Source organism: Macaca nemestrina, chromosome 5 (genome assembly GCF_043159975.1).
Source record: "Macaca nemestrina isolate mMacNem1 chromosome 5, mMacNem.hap1, whole genome shotgun sequence".
NCBI lineage: Eukaryota > Metazoa > Chordata > Mammalia > Primates > Cercopithecidae > Macaca > Macaca nemestrina.
This window is the reverse complement of record NC_092129.1, coordinates 81,449,889-81,466,850: the sequence shown is the minus strand read 5'-3', so window position 1 is coordinate 81,466,850 and position 16,962 is coordinate 81,449,889. Positions and strand designations below refer to the sequence as shown.

Genomic DNA, 16,962 nt, shown 5'->3' with positions numbered 1-16,962 from the left:
GGATGAGGGTAATTGCATGACTAGGAAAAGGTCAAAGGGGCATATTCGCTGAGGGTCCCTCTGGATCAGTGAAACAAGAGGAAAGAAAAGCATATGCATGTTCATTGAAATTAAAAACGTTTTTAGGTCGTCCTCTGCTGAATTCTAAGGCTTAGAAATGATTTTAAATTCCTGAAAGCAACTCCTTCCCCTCTGAGTGAATGTTTAGCCACTTTAATGTGCTTTACCTGGGAGTTTGGTATGTGCCTGCAAGCCAGGAAAATAGTTTTAACAGGGCCTAATGTTCCCTGCAGGCTTATGTGTTTTTTCAAGCACCAAACGAAGTGGACAAGCTATTGAAGCCTAAAGAGATCACACAGCTGACATCAGACAGGGCAGCACCCAAAGAATCTGGCCTGGAGTCCTTAGAACTCATGTCCACCAGGCTGGTCATTTTCGGTATTATTCAGTCATACCATTCCTGCTTTCCATGTACTGCGAGCTCACAGCGAGCAAATGAAATGGACGCCACATTTCTCTTATTTCAGTTATTCCACATACTTGGTTCCAAGGAGAAATGCACTACAGGTTATTCTCCAGGTATTTTTAAAAATGTAAGCAACCTTCAGTGGATCAATTCCAATAACTACTAATGGTCTCAGTCACATCAACATAAAATTAAGGTAGATGTCTGTGAAATTATGCATCTTCCCCTAAGAAAATCCCAAATGCAACATATTTAAAGTAGTTTATACATACTAATGATATTTTAGGTAACACTGTTTATATTGCTATAGCCCTTTCTATGTCTAGATATTTTGCAGAAATCATTTCATTTGATATTCTCAATAACTGTGTGATGTGGGAAGGTAAGTATTATTATTACCCTTCAGCTCTCTTAGAAATAGAAAGTGGTTTAAAAATGACCATAAGAACCCAGAAAGTTGTTAAGTGTCCTAGAACAAAATCTAGATATTCTGACTTCTGGCAAAATACTCCATTACAGAACTTAATAAAATTAATGAAAAACATTTTCCGTTCATTTCTACAAAATTTCAAAGTCAGTAAAACCAAGCAGAAGTTGTTAAACATTTCTCTTTCCCTCAGTAATAAGGTAACTAAGCTATGAATTTAAAACTTCTAGCTTAGCTATTAATTTAAAATTTCTAGCTTTTGAAAGACACACGGTCGTTATTGTGAAGCCACTGGGTGACGAACTCCTTCTACGTCTTTTTTATTTTCCAGACAAATATCAAGTTAAAAATTCACATAGCTCAAGTGCAAGTTTGAAAATTTAATTCCAGCAATATAAACGCTTTCATTTCCCGGGAATCAAACTCAAAATTTGGACCCATTTCCTTTAGCACTTATTTCTAACAGTTCTCTAAGCTCCAAATTTTGTTTCAGAACATATATAGTGAGCATTTCAATCTATTAAGGTAATCTTCAGATTTACTTGAGGTTCTTCCGGAAGATTCGTACTTTTCTAGTTGGGAAAGGAAATTAATGACTTCTGTCAAGGATAGAAAAAAAAAATATTTTTAATGGGACTTAGGGGCAGGAGCTTTGCAATTAAAAATACCATTTAAACATTTTACCTAAATCCAACCAAACTGAAGTGTCAGCGCAATTCTATTCGTTAATTTTGACATGATTTACTGAATATAATCCCCTTAAGTCAGAGGCTGACCTCCACAGCATCCAAGCTTCCTGTGGGATCAAAAGGAATAAGAAGAAACATGTTACTACTGTAAAATAAGCAAGACTGGTGTTGTGTGCAGGTCTGTTCCTATGTTGTCAAATGGACAAGCTTGCAGCAAATACTCGGCAATAACAAAATAGATGTCCAGGGACCTTTTTCCAGCCGACAGGCAGACAACTCAGCAACTTCAAACAGATTTTTTTTTCTTTAGGAGCCAATTCACTTGCAGTGTAGGCTGATAAAGCAGTATTAATCTCCTGCTTTAAATCAAGTTTCTGTCACTGGGCTCCATTAATCTCCCCCCTGTTATCAAGTGTCTCCATGGCAGGAAATTATATTTCTAAATTGAATTTTGTTCTGTTTCGATGTAGTAAGAAATATTTTCCAGACTACTAATAGGACGCATAAAGATTGTGACTCTGACAATTCTGTAAGATAAATAAAAGCTATAAATTAAAACCACCTTCATTCACTACCTAGTATAATAGCAAAATAGAAAGCATTGATTACCTGGAAAGAGTAATCAAATAAAAGATTTTAAATGAAAAGTGAGGTAGCAGATGGTTAACTTTTTAATTTACCTTTTTATAGCAATTGCCCATAAAGGTAAAAAGAAAAAAAAAAATCAATCCAATGAGTCTCTTGGTGCTAATAAAACACATATTGATTCTTAGTGCATATGCTTACTCTACAAAATGGTCAAACTTGGGTCTACCACAGGTAATGGAGGCAGATACTGTTTACGAGCACTTCTGTGGAGGCAAATTTACAGGAAAGAAATGTCTTTGGGCTAGATTTATTATGAAAGAACAAAAACTTATAACCACAGTAAATACTCGTAAGTATTACTTACTTGTAAGTAAGGAAGAGATTTCATTTTAGGGGCAGAGATTCACTCCCAGTGAGGCCAGGGCAATTCAGCCAAATGGCAGCTCAGTCTCTAGAAGAAGCCTTCAGAATACAGTCTACCTTTTTGTTGGTGAACAATACAGTGATTTCAATAAAGTTTAGATATTTTTTTCATTGATATAAATTGCTCTGTCCTCTCTTTTTTAACATAGGGTTGTCTTTGACAGTAGCAATTTGGGGAAAGTCTTTTCAAAGTGTAATTGAAAGCACAGCCCCAAATGTCCATTTAAAACTTCCTATATTTAAAGAAACATTGCATGAAAGAAGCTTTTCATTGTGCCTCAAGTGTAAGGAGTTCTAGAATACATAATTAATGCTACCAGTGTATCAAGATGCTTGAAGGACAAGTAGGATTTGACAAACGTACAAAGGGAAAGGGTTAGAAGTTTTCCAGACAGAAGAGAGGTGAAAAAACACCACTACCCCTTTCCCATTCTAACTTCTAACCTACAGACCTTGGACTGAAGAGGTGAGATATATGGATCAAATCATTACATTCTACTTAACTTCACAGTCAGAACATCTCAAAGTTAGAATGCATGGTAAACAAGCCATACTAGCTTCACCAATTTAAGTATTTTGATGCTCCAGTAAATTAAACACTTAAAAGATATTTATAATGGGCTGGGCGCAGTGGCTCATGCTTGTAGTCCCAGCACTTTGGGAGGCCCAGGCAGGCAGATCACTCATGGCCAGGAGTTCGAGACCAGCCTAGCGAACATGGCAAAGCCCTGTCTCTACGAAAAATACAAAAATTACCTGGGCATGGTGGCGCACACCTGTAATCCCAGCTACTCGGGAGGCTGAGGCACAAGAATCACTTGAACCCGGGAGGCAGAGGTGGCAGTGAGCCAAGATTGCACCACTATCATCCAGCCTGGCGACAGAGCTAGACTGTCTTAAAAAAAAAAAAAAAAAAAGATACTTATAATGGGTAAATGAATAATAATTTGAAGTCACAGATCTCAATGTTTACAAAAATAAAACTAAGACTTCAAAATAATAAATATTAACCAGAACTGGAAAGCAAAATGAAGCAGAGTAAGTGACTTTCAGCAAAGGAGGAAATACAACATGTTCTTTGACATAGATACAAGCAGGTAGTAAAAGAAAGTCAGCATTTGAAAAACATACATCCTCCTCCTTTACCCTTTCAGCAGATCTTACTTATATGTGTGAGAAAGAAAGAAACTGCAGCATCCAAAAGTAGAGGTCGTAAGTCACATTCCTTAAGAGCAACCAACTGAGAAAGATAAGTTTGGAAAACTATGGAGCATATTTTTTATTTTTACTGTTTAACATAATTCTGACAGGAGAGCAGACAAAAACACAGTCCTGGGAGGAATGGTGGCAAAGAGAATGACAATTATTATTTTTCTATATGCTGCAATGTGACAAACTATTTTGCAAAAACAACCATACCAGATGTCTAGCCTCTGGACTCACTTTTTATTAGGATGGCCAGCCATCTCATCAAGTGCAATGTACACATCGAGGATTTACACCATGCTCCGTTTAATGCCTAAAGGTTTGGTGGCGTTCCACATGGAATTAACTGTTCACGGCAGTCCCAATTTTAAGCTGAGTTCATCTGCCAAAATGTTGCTTCAGATGTGAAATGTACTTGCTAGTGGCTAATTTTCAAAAGCATCTCATAGTCACTTACTGGTATGTAAAATGTACAGCTCAATTGCTATTCATTAAGAGGGAAAAAAATCAACATTGCCTAAATGAATTAAAAACAGAAGTCACAGACAAGGATGTAAAAGCACTTCGGTTTTTCAATAGAGAGATTTTTATACTACACTTATTGGCGTGCTCCAGCATCAGTCATCTCCCAGGCTGAATGTTCAAGATTTTCATTTTCCCCGTTAAATGGGCCCTGTTTAAATGGATCTCCTTACTTGGCAAAACGTATTTACACGCACAGTTGTGCTGGCTCAAAGGCTTCTAGTTCTAAACGTCTATAGGGAAAAAAGAGAAGTGTTAGGAGGTGACTTCACCTTGCCTTTCCCTGAGATCTGAAAAAAAACTGCTCAGCCACAAGAACAGCAGGATGTGGTCAAAGGCGTCATTCCTCCTCTGTGAGACACAGTTTCCTCAGGAAGGAAATCTTAAGAAAGGTATCAGGAAACTATGGACTATGCCAGTCAGCTGTAAAGGGCTCAAAACTCTTAAGAGAGCAAAATGTTCAACCATGCTCTTTTTCTGAATAGAGAAACCAAATCCTGAGATCAGCCAGTGAGAAAAAGAAAAAGATCAAAAGGGATATTCTATCTCTATCTCCAAAACAAATAGCACTCATTTTCAGTTTTAAAAATGTGAGTGCCTTTAGTCACTTCCCAGGATGGCTTTAAACATGTTGACAGCTTTGCCTTGAATACTGGTGCTGGAATCCTCGTGGGCATGTTTTCCAGGCCATTTTCTTTGAATGTCAAATTGCCCAGGATGCTTCTTTATGGGCACCCCACTTCCAGAAGGCACCAGTCCTTAAAACTTGAGCTGAATAGGAGAACAGATGCTTAATTTTAAAGTATCACTTCAATTTCTAGCTAAGTAGAAGGGACTACTCCCAGGGCTAATATAAACTGTCTTTGAAGATCCAACTTCATAAATGACTGGCTAATCAAGTGTAAAAGTTTAAGGAGGGAAGACAGTTCACTCACATAGCTTCTTAATACCCATCTGGTTCCAAATAGTCTATATTTATATTAAAAGGCTGAAGATAATAACTTTTTTTTTTTTGTTTATGTCATTCTTAAGATACAGCAAGACCTATAATCTCCTAGAGTTCCTTCAGCTAAACTCTTCAGGAACATCACCGCTCCACTGCATGCTGAAGACAAAGCAGGATGCAAATAAACTAAAAGAACAGGGTCCTTGACGTTAGCAAAGCAGGATACAAATAAACTAAAAGAACAGGGTTCTTGACGTTAGCAGACAAAGCAGGATACAAATAAACTAAAAGAACAGGCTCCTTGACGTTAGCAGAGTTTTAAGAGTTTTTAATTCATTGCTTTCACTTAAAAATTTGGAGGTTTCCCACAAATACACAGATTTATGTTTGTTTGTTTTAATGAGAAGATCTAGTCACAGTGGGTTCTCATTCCCATCTGGCAACAACTGACTGGTACTGAGTGGCTGCTGCTTAATCCTGGATAATCTCTAAAATCCTTCCAGGAACAAAATCCTGAGTGTCTAAATATGATGCAGCAAGTTTGTTGTTAAACTTTGAATTCAAATGGCATGAACAAAATCGACTTCCCAAGCATGAAACGTAGAATACTTCTATGAAGTAAAGTGAATTTCTGAATTGTGATAATTTAAAGTAGAAAGACTGGAGTCAGTAGTGTTACACGAGATTCGGCAAAGACACCAAAGAAACACACACAGACAGTGAAATGTACTTCATTGGACCCCTTGGTTTGATTAGATGTTGGAATGTGGGATCAAAATTGTGTCTTGAAGGACAAAGAAGAGGATAGCCATAACTGGGGGATAAAAGGAAGGAGTAAGCAATCCTTATTAGCATGGTAGAGAGAAAAGGGGGAAGTTACATTCTGGGAAGACCAAGAAATCAGAAGAAATGCCTTCAGGAATTTTTGTTTAATTCCTGTATTAAAGCAAACTCTACACATAAAAAGTCCTACAGATAAATTACTACTGTAACCTTTGTGTAGACTGACAAAGAAAACAAAGACTCAAATTACCAAAATCAGGAAAAAAAAGAAAGATCACTATCAATCTTACAGAAATAAAAAGTTTTTCAAAGGAATACTACGAAAAACCATATACCACTAAATTAGACAACTTAGATGAAATGGAAAAATTCCTAGAAAATGCAAACACAAAACAAGACTCAAGAAGAAATAGAAAATCTGAGTAAATCTATAACAGTAAAAAGCTTAAGTCACTAATTTTAATTTTTCCACGAAGAAAATCTCAGGACCAGATAGCTTCTCTTAGTGAATTCTACCATTCATTTAAACAATACCAATTCTTTGCAGTTTTCTAAAAAAACAGAACAAGAGGGAACACTTCCCAACTCATTATATGAGGCCAGTATTATTATGATACCAGAACCAGGCAAAAGCATCACAAAAAGGAAAACTATAAGCCAAGTTTCCTTGTAAATATAAGTTAGAAAATCTACAAAATACTAGCAAACTTACCCAGCAACATATAAAAAGGATCATACACCATGACCAAGTGGGATTTATCCAAGTAATGCAAGTTAACAGAGTTTGTTTGCAAACAAAAATCAGTGTAATACACCATATAAATAGAATAAATGACAAAGACCTCATGATCATTTCAATAGACACAGTAAAAGTATTCTATCTAACAAAGTCCAACACCCCTTCTGGATAAAACCACTTAGCAAACTGGGAATAGAAGGTGTCTTAGTCCATTTGTGCTGCTATAATAAAGTACCACAGACTGGGCAATTTATAAACAATAAAAATTTATTTCTCACAGTTCTAGAGGCTGGGAAGGCTGCATTCGGTGTCTGCTGAAGACCTCCTTGCTGCATCCTGGCATGGCAGAAGAGGTGAACGCTGTATCCTCAAATGGTAGAAGGTAGAAGGGCAAAAAGGTCTGCTGAGCTAGATCCCCCCTACCCTTTTATAAGGCACTAATCCATTGATGAGGGCAAGGGCCTCATGACTTAACCACTTTCCAAAAGGCTTCATCTCTTAATACCATTACAATGGAAATTAAGTTTAAACATGAATTTGGGAGGGGACACATTCAACCCATGGCGGGAGGTATCTCCCTCAACTTAAAAAACAGCATTTATGAAAACCTACAGTTAATATCACACTTAATGATGAAAGACTGAATGCTTTCCCCCTAAGAGCAAGAATCGATGAGGATTTCCATCCAAGAATAGGATGTCCACTCTCACCCCTTCTATTCAACATCATAGTGGAGGTTCTAGCCAGGGCAATTAGGCAAGAAAAATAAATAAGACATTCGTATTGGAAAAGAAGAAGTAAACTATCTCTCTTCACAGATAATATGATCTTGTGTAGATAAAATCCTAAGGAATTCATAAAAAGTTATTGGAAATAACAAATGAGTTCAATAAGTTTGCAAGACTTGAGATCAACATACAAAAATCGGTTGTATTTATTTTTATATACTAGCAATAAGCATTCTGAAAGTAAAATTAAGGAAAAATTCCATTTAAAATAGCATCAAAAAGAATAAAGTACTTAAGAATAAACTTAACAAAAGAAATGCAACACTTGTACACTGAAAACCACAAAACATTGTTAAAATAAAGAAGATCTAAATAAATGGAAAGACATCCTGTATTTGTGGGTTTCTAGTTAAGATGGCAATAGTCCTCAAATTTATCTACAAATTCAATGCAATCCGTGTCAAATCTCAAGTAGATTTTTGGCAAAAATTGACAAGATAATGCTAAAATTCATATAAAAATGCAAGGGACCTAGAATAGTCAAAACAAACTCCACAAAGAAAAGCAACTTTGATGAACTCACACTTCCTGATTTCAAAATTTTCCACAAGGCTACAGTAATCAAGACAGTACAAGACTGGAATCGGATAAGAATATAGATCAATGGAATAGAATTGAGAGTCCAGAAATAAACTCATACATCTATGGCCAATTGATTTTTCAACAAAGGTGTCAAGATGATTCTATGGGGAAAGAATAGTCTATTCAACAAATGGTCCTGGGACAAGTGGATATCCACATGAAAAGCAAAAGAAGTTGTACTCCTTCCTTAAACCACACACAAAAATTAACTTAAAGTCAATTATAGGCCTAGATGTAAGAGCTAAAACTATAAAATTCAGAAGAACACTTAGATATAAATCTCTGTCCTTGGTTAACAATGTTTTCTTAGATATAATACCAAAAGCATAAGCAACAGAAGAAAATATAAATTGGACTACACCAAATTTTAAAGCTTTTATGCTAAAACCAATATCTTCAAGATAGTGAAAAGACAACCACAGAATGATAGAAAATACTTGCAAATCACGTATCTGATAAAAGAACTGGTATTGAAGATATATAAAGAGCTCTTTCAACTCAATAATAAAAACGACTCAGCTTTAAAACGGACAAAGGATTTGAATAGAAATTTCTCCAAAAAAAAAGATGTAAAATGGCCACCAGGTATATGAAAAGATGTTCATCCAATGATATAGTTTGGATATTTGTCCCCTCCAAATCTCATGTTGAAATGTGATCCCCAGTGTTGGAGGTGGGGCCTGACGTGTGGTATTGGGTCTTGAGGGTGGATTTGTCATGAATGGCTTGGTATCCTCCTTGCAGTAATGAGTAGTGATGCGTTCACATGAGATCTGGTTGCTTACAAGAGCATGGCACCTTCCCACCCCAAACCCCAACCCCCTGCTTGCTCCGTCTCTTGCCATGTGACACACTGGCTCTCCTTTACCTTCTTCCATGATTGTAAGTTTCCTGAGGCCCTCACCAGAAGTAGATGCCGGCACTATGCTTCATGTACAGCCTGCAGAACCTTGAGCCAAATAAACCTCTTTTCTTTATAAATTATCCAGTCTCAGGTATTTCTTTATAGCAATGCAAATGGACTAACACAACCAACCTCATCAGCCACGAGAGAAATGCAAATCAAATCCACTGTGAGATAACATTTCATGCCCACTAGGATAGCTATAATCAAAAAGACAGATAATAATAAGTGCTGACAAAAATGTGAAGAAATTGGAACCCTCATACATGTAAAATGCTCTAGCCCTTTGGAAAACAGTTGGTCATGGCTCAAAAAAGTTAAATACAGAGTTACTACTAATATATGACCAACAGTTACATTCTTAGGCATATACCCAAGAGAAATGAAAACAAACTTCTACACAAAAACATGTATATGAGTGTTCATTGCACTATTATCCATAGTAGCCAAATAATACAAATTTTTATTAGCTGGTAAGTAGATAAATAAAATGTTCTGTAATTCATACAATTAATGTATAATTATTCAGCAACAGAAATGAAGTACTGCTACATTGCTAAACATGGATGAGTTATAAGAACATTATGCTAAGTAAAAGAGACTTGTATCAAAAGGGCACATCTTATGTTATTCCACTCAAATGAAATGTACACAATAAGCACATCTATGGAGGCAGAAAGTAGATTAGTTGTTGCCTAAGACTGGGGAAAGGGGGATGGGAGTGACTACTAATGGATACCTGGGTTTCTTCCTGATGATTAAAATGTTCTAGACTTAGATAATCATGATGGTTGCATAACTCCATGAATATACTAACAGATGGAAAGGGTAACAATGCTCTTTGTTGTGAGGGTAATGGACACCATATTTACTACAATTAAAATTCTGTATAACCAATGCTTTCTGTAGCCTTGGATGTAAGGATTACACTCTTGGGGGATCTAATACTAAGAGGAGAGGAGCCTAACAAACCCAGCTTCTCATCTTCTCCACTTTGAACATCCCAGTTAGCCTCCACAGTCAAAGAGATCAAGAAACATAAACATAAAAGAAGGCTGTGATGAAAGTGAGGCTATGTATGAAATCTTGCTCAACTAGTTTCAAAACTCTATTTATTTGCTGATCCACCACAGATAAGTTGGATGTCAGCTTAATGTCATCTCAGCTTCCATTTCATCTACAGCTCATGCAGGCTGGGAATGTAATTTCAGGCATTAGGCTTAAATTTCACTTAAACTGGATGTTCCACTCAGCTTTTTAAAAACAGGAATTGGATTTTAGCATACTGCTATTTCATTCCCCTTGATGCTATTGTTTCTTCTATCAACTTCCCGAGTCCATTCAGAAAGAGGAAAGAGGGAGATGGCTAGATTTATACCATCTCCTTTCATTGTTCTTCCCAGAAGACAAATACCTTTCATTGTTCTTCCCAGAAGACAAATCTTTTCTGTCCAGATTCTACTCCTGGTCAATGTTACATGAACGTAGAGCAGAGCGGTACCTCAAACATTGTTATTGACTTAGCAGTACATTGGCACAGATCAAGTTGCTATTAAAAGCAATGTACTCCTGCCTCCTTCACATATGCCTGGGGTCACTTGTGTTTGGCACTTACGCGTCCTTATGTTATTACAAAACCATACCCTGAAGTCTTGCTAACTCAGTTTTTTTCTTCACTACATTCGATGTAATTTTCACATTAAGGTGTTTCTATAGACTAGACAGAGTGAGAGTTCAGCTTCTTCCAGCCAAAGTGTTTAAATTTGACTAGACAGCAGCAATTGCTTTTTAATCTAAGCAAACTGATCTGTCAAAGACAATCAACTCAGGGAAGTTATTCCTGGAGGATCCTAATAATCCCAATGAGTCACGCTGCCCTATGTGAAACTCAGCCACTGAACTCTTGACATAGCGTGTCACAAGTACTTAGTGGAATAAGTACATACAGCTGAACTCTGTGTTGACACACACACTCTAGCCTCTTGCGCGTAAGTTAATGATCACTGCATTTAGTCTGGTGGAGGAGCACACTCTTGTGTGTGGTGATGTCAATTCATGTTTAATGATGTTACAGCAACTAGGCTTCATGTTGCATAACCCACTGTCCTCACAAGCACTGATCAACAGTATGCTTGATTCTTCTAGATGAAAATAAAGGGTTGTGGTGGTTTTTTTTAATGACCTCCTAGCTTTTTATTTATGTATTCATCTTGAAGCAGGGTCTCACTGTGTTGCCCAGGCTGGAGTGCTGTGGTGCGAGCACAGTTTACAGCAGCCTCAAACTCCTGGGTTCAAGCAATCCTCCTGAGGCTTCTTGCATAGATAAGATGATTGGCATGGGCCACCACCCCTGGCTAATTTACTTATTTTTTTTGTAGAGACTGGGGACTTGCTATGTTGCTGAGCCTGGTCTCAAACTCCTGACCTCAGGTGATCCTCCTGCCCCATCCTCCCAAAATGCTGAGATTACAGATGTGAACTACCATGCCCAGCCTCACCTCCTATCTTTTAAACATGGTCTCCAACCTCTTAATAATACCTGTATTAATGTAGGGCTTTGCAGTTACCAAGAACTTTAAGAACTTTACCTTGTTTAATTTTCACAGCAACACTGAGAGGTGGGTAGATGGTTACATCATTTACCTTATTAGTAAGTGACAGAACTAAGACTCAAACTTCGATCTGATGGTTTCAGGTTTCAAGGTCTTTCCAATGCTTTAAATCATATTATTAGAGTTTCTGTTCTATTGTTAGTGTTACTGGGTACTACAGTTTGAAGTTTGTCCCCTCTAAAACACGTATTGGAAACTTAATCAGCTATGCAACAGTGTTGAGGGTTGGAGGTCTAATGTTTAAGTCATGAGGGCTCTGCCTTCGTGAGTGAATTAATGCTGCAATAAAAGGGCTTTTGGCTGGGCACGGTGGCTCACACCTGTAATCCTAGCACTTTGGGAGGCCAAGGCAGGTGGATCATGAGGTCAGGAGTTCAAAACCAGCCTGGCCAAGATGGTGAAATCCTGTCTGTACTAAAAATACAAAAATTAGCTAGGTGCCGTGGCGGGTGCCTGAAATCCCAGCTACTTGGGAGGCTGAGGAAGGAGAATTGCTTGAACCCGGGAGGCAGAGGTTGCAGTGAGCCGAGATCATGCCACTGCACCCTAGCCTGGGCAACACAGCAAGACTCAGTCTCAAGAAAAAAAAAAAAAAAAAAGGCTTTTGAGGGTGAGTTCATCCCCTTCTGCTCTTCTGCCATGTAAGGAACAGCATTTCTCCACTGGTGGAGAACACAGCATTCAAGGTGTCACCTTGGAAGCTGAGACCAGGACCTTACCAGACATCAAACTTGCCAGCACCTTGATCTTGATCTCCCTGCCGCTGTAACTGTGAGAAATAAATTTATATTCTTTATAAATTATCCAGACTCGGCCGGGCGCGGTGGCTCAAGCCTGTAATCCCAGCACTTTGGGAGGCCGAGACGGGAGGATCACGAGGTCAGGAGATTGAGACCATCCTGGCTAACACAGTGAAACCCCGTCTCTACTAAAAATACAAAAAATTAGCTGGGCGTGGTGGTAGGCACCTGTAGTCCCAGCTATTTGGGAGGCTGAGGTGGGAGAATGGCGTGAACCTGGGAGGCAGAGCTTGAAGTGAGCCGAGATCGTGCCACTGCACTCCGGCCTGGGCGACAGAGCAAGACTGCGTCTCAAAAGAAAAAAAAAAAAAAAAAAATTATCCAGACTCAGGTATTGTTATAGCAGCACAAAACAGGCTAGGACAATGAGGTGGGGAACGGGTAAAGGGATAGAGTGGGATAGCAGTGTTGAGAGTCCTGTTCCTGACTGGGGTCATGCTGCTGGGGTCCCTCTGCTCCCACAGACAACCCTATCAAACCATTAGATAAGGAAACCAAGACAGCAAATGGGGAAGCAGCTTGCTGAGTGGTGTCTGGTTGGGGGCAGGGTTGAAAATTCTCCCTAAGACATGGGTTAGGTGTTATTTGAGAATGACCTCCTCTTACTAACACTTGGAGGATTGTTTTAAGAGAAATAATAATACCCACTTAATTCAATCAAAGAGCAATGAAAGAGTAGATTGGCTCAAAGGTAACCTTGAAAGAAGAAGAAGAATTACACTAGCTAATGGCCTGGCGCGGTGGCTCACGCCTGTAATCCCAGCACTTTGGGAGGCCAAGGCGGGTGGATCATGAGGTCAGGAGATCAAGACCATCCTTGCTAACACGGTGAAATCCCATCTCTACTAAAAATACAAAAAATTAGCCGGGCATGGTGGCGGGCGCCTGTAGTCCCAGCTACTCGGGAGGCTGAGGCAGGAGAATGGTGTGAACCTGGGAGGCGGAGCTTGCAGTGAGCTGAGATCCAGCCACTGTACTCCAGCCTGGGCGACAGAGCAAGACTCCATCTCAAAAAATAATAATGATTATTATTATTATAATTATTATTATACTACCTAATATATATTGAGCACTTAATATTTTCCATGAATCTGGGTGCTTTACATATATTAATGTATTAAATGTTCATCACAAGCCTATGAAGTAGGTACTATTTTTCTGCTGAGAAAACCAAGACAATGGGAGACTGATTAACTTACCTGTGACTGCACAGCTAGTAAATATTAGAGCCAAGTTTCCATCCTAGGCAAACTGATTAGCCAACCTGTGCTCTGACGATAGTGTGATGCTAATAATGAATTTGAGATGGCTTTCTGAATTATGAGGAATGTCATTAGTTTTCTGACAATACAATAATGAATATTTTCATTTCAGGCAGTATTACAACCTACTTTGATTGACCCTTCCACTAAAAACACCCAAAATTGATGCATAAAATTAAAAGAAAAAAACTTTTTAAAATGTGCTGATAAGCTGGCAACAAGGTAAGGAACACTGAGATGCCTAAAATTACATGGAAATGTGGACCCAGAGAGGCATGCTGAACCCCAAAGTCAGTTTTCACTATAATGATATGCACTGATCCTTGATGACCCTGGCTTTTGTTTTTCATAAGGTCATAGGATATGGGGATACAAGGCAAAGTCTAGGGCCTGCCCAAGCCGGGGAGTCTAATAAGAGACCTCAATGTAAAGAATTCATAACAAGAAAACAGACTTTCATTTGGGTTTCTAATCCAAACTCCCCCCAGAATTTCAGGTTAAGAATGTGGTTTACAATGGTTCTTTGCTGGAAATGCACTCAGATGTGTGAAAGTTGTCGACATCAAGATGGAATAGCTTGTGTCAAACCCAAATATAATAGGAGGTTAAGGAAAGAGAGGCTCATATACGCGAGCCTATGATACGACTGAGTGAGGGCTCTCATGCACATACGCCTGTGGATTTTCCAAGGACTTTTGCCAAGAACTTTCAAAATGGCAGCTTGCTACTTGTGTCACAAGGACAGATAGTGGGATGCAAAAGAACACTTACCTGACACACTGTCTCCACTAATGAACTGACTTCCACTCCTGAAATAAGCCCCAGTAACCAATGTTCTCTTTGTTTCAAAACAAAAACAAATTACATGTATTTCTCTCTTCTACCTTTAAAACCTTCCCCTCGCCTTAACCACTTTGGATATGACTCTGGTCCCCATAGTCCACATACCCCAAATTTGGAAATCCTCTGTACATTCCCAAATAAACTCATTGTCTTTGGAGAATCTCTCTCTGTCCATTATTAGGTTGACAGACACCTGGCAGAATCAAAAAGCAAATTTACTATAAAGGAGTCAAACTTAAAATCAATCATCAAACAATTCCCACAGATAAACTAGCAAAGAATAAAAGCTTAGAGCAGAATAAGCTCTAATAAAAAACACAAATAAACAAAGCACCATAAGTGTAGAGCCAATAGGAATGATAATCATAAGAATCAAACCCCAAAAGACATCAAGTAGTGCAATTATACAATAGAGAATGACAGGCATAACCTGGTAGTGCTTTGCACTTATTTCTTGCTCTGTCCCTGCACTTCTCTGCTATCAGTTAGGAAGCCTTCAGAAATAATTTGGCACTCATACATGTATTATCTGGAAGCACAAGGACGTTGTCATACCTGGGGCAATCTTTGGTTGATGGGATATGAAAGCTAATCCATAAGTCCCATCTTACATTCTTGGTGGACAATTCCGAGATGTCAGCTCTTCAAAAGGTCCTGATGAAATTAAGCTCCACTTGCTCATAGTGGACAACATCTAAGGCACTCTCATGTTGCCTTTCTCTTCTTCCTTGTTTCACTTTCTCCAGTCCCCTACTCCTGTTCCCTGGGATTACTTCAAGAAACTACCTGCTTGAGAATTTAAAATATGAATAAGGAACAAGAGACTATAAAACATGAAGAGAAGTATCTGGAAAAAATAACCAAATAGAACTTCTAGAAATAAAAAATAATTTTCATTAAAAATTCAAAGGGTGGTTAAACAAAAGAATAGATACAATATAAGAAAGAATTAATGAACTGGAAGATAAATAAAAATATTTTGCATAATGCAGAACAGAGACATAAGCATATGTAAAATATGAAAAATGTGGTAGAGTGCAAATATCTACAAAAGTCAAATTGAAATTCTTGAAGGACAGAATAGGGAAATTTTGAGGAAACAATATTCAAAGAAGTAATGGATGAATTTTCCAGATTGAATGCCTCAAATCATCAGATTGACAAATCCTAAATTGCTAAAGAAAAAACATACAAAAGTAGAGCAAATTAAAAAACATAAATTAAGATGTGGAAATAAATATAAATGTACAATAAATAAATCCAAATGGGAAAATAAACCTATTTAAAAGTTAAAATTATCAGATTGAATAAAAAATTTAAATCCACCATTGAGGTATGTTAAAAAGAAGCCTGTGACATAAGGATAACAAATGATTGAAACTAGAAGGATGAAAATAGATACATATTTTAGAGAGAATCAGAAGAAAATAACTATTGGGTACTAGGCTTAGCACCTGGTTAATGAAATAATCTGTACAACAGACCCCTATGCCATGAGTTTATCTATATAACAAACCCACACATGTATCCCTGAACCTAAATTAAAAGTTGTTTAAAAATATATATATATATATATAAAATATGAACAAAGTACAGCTGATATTACTATATTAATATCACACAAAATAGACTTTAAGGCAAAAGACAATGAAACTAAATAATGAAAAAAGGTTAAATTCACCATCCAGATATAAAAATTCCAAACTAAGTTCTAAATAATATAGCTTGCAGCTATATAAAGTAAAACTTAAAAGAATTACAAGCAAAAATATATACATACCAGTAAAACTGAAGATTTTAACATGCCTCAGTGGTTCAAAGCTCACTCAATAAAGCAGAAAAATATCAGTAAGGATATAGATTTGAACAATACAGTTAACAAACTTTACCTGTTGACATATATAGAACATTTTACTCAAAGAGTAGAGAAGCATTTCAAGCTGAAATAGTAATTTATAAAAATTGAACACGTTTGGCCGGGCACAGTGACTTACGCCTGTAATCCCCACACTTTGGGAGGCCAAGGCAGACAGATCACAAGGTCAGGAGTTCGAGACCAGCCTGGCTAACATGGTGAGACCCTGTCTCTACTAAAAATACAAAAGTTAGCTGGTTGTGGTGGTGGCCATCTGTAATCCCAGCTACTCAGGAGGCTGAGACAGGAGAATTGCTGGAACCCGGGAGGCAGATGTTTCAGTGAGCAAAGATCATGCCACTGCACTCCAGCCTGGGCAACAGAGCAAGACTCTGCCTCGAGGGAAAAAAAAAAAAAATTGAACACATTCGGGGCCATGAAACGAAATTCAACTAATTTTAAAGGATTGATATCATACAGGTTATATTTTTTGCCACAAAGCACACATAGAATGAAGCACAAATGGC

At 37.9% G+C, this 16,962-nt stretch overlaps 1 long non-coding RNA gene across 2 annotated transcripts in view; it reads right to left on the bottom strand.

Annotated features, from left to right (window-relative positions):
* Positions 1-16,083, bottom strand: part of LOC105478790 (uncharacterized) — a 76,791-nt gene extending 60,708 nt beyond the window's left edge. For both annotated transcript variants that reach the window (XR_011623498.1, XR_011623499.1), the window contains exons 1-4: positions 15,136-16,083; positions 14,686-14,773; positions 3,350-3,488; positions 1,578-1,689 (exon numbers count right to left, since the gene is read on the bottom strand). This is a non-coding gene — a long non-coding RNA (uncharacterized lncRNA). The remainder of the gene's footprint in view (positions 1-1,577; positions 1,690-3,349; positions 3,489-14,685; positions 14,774-15,135) is intronic.
* Between the last annotated feature and the right edge of the window lie 879 nt (positions 16,084-16,962).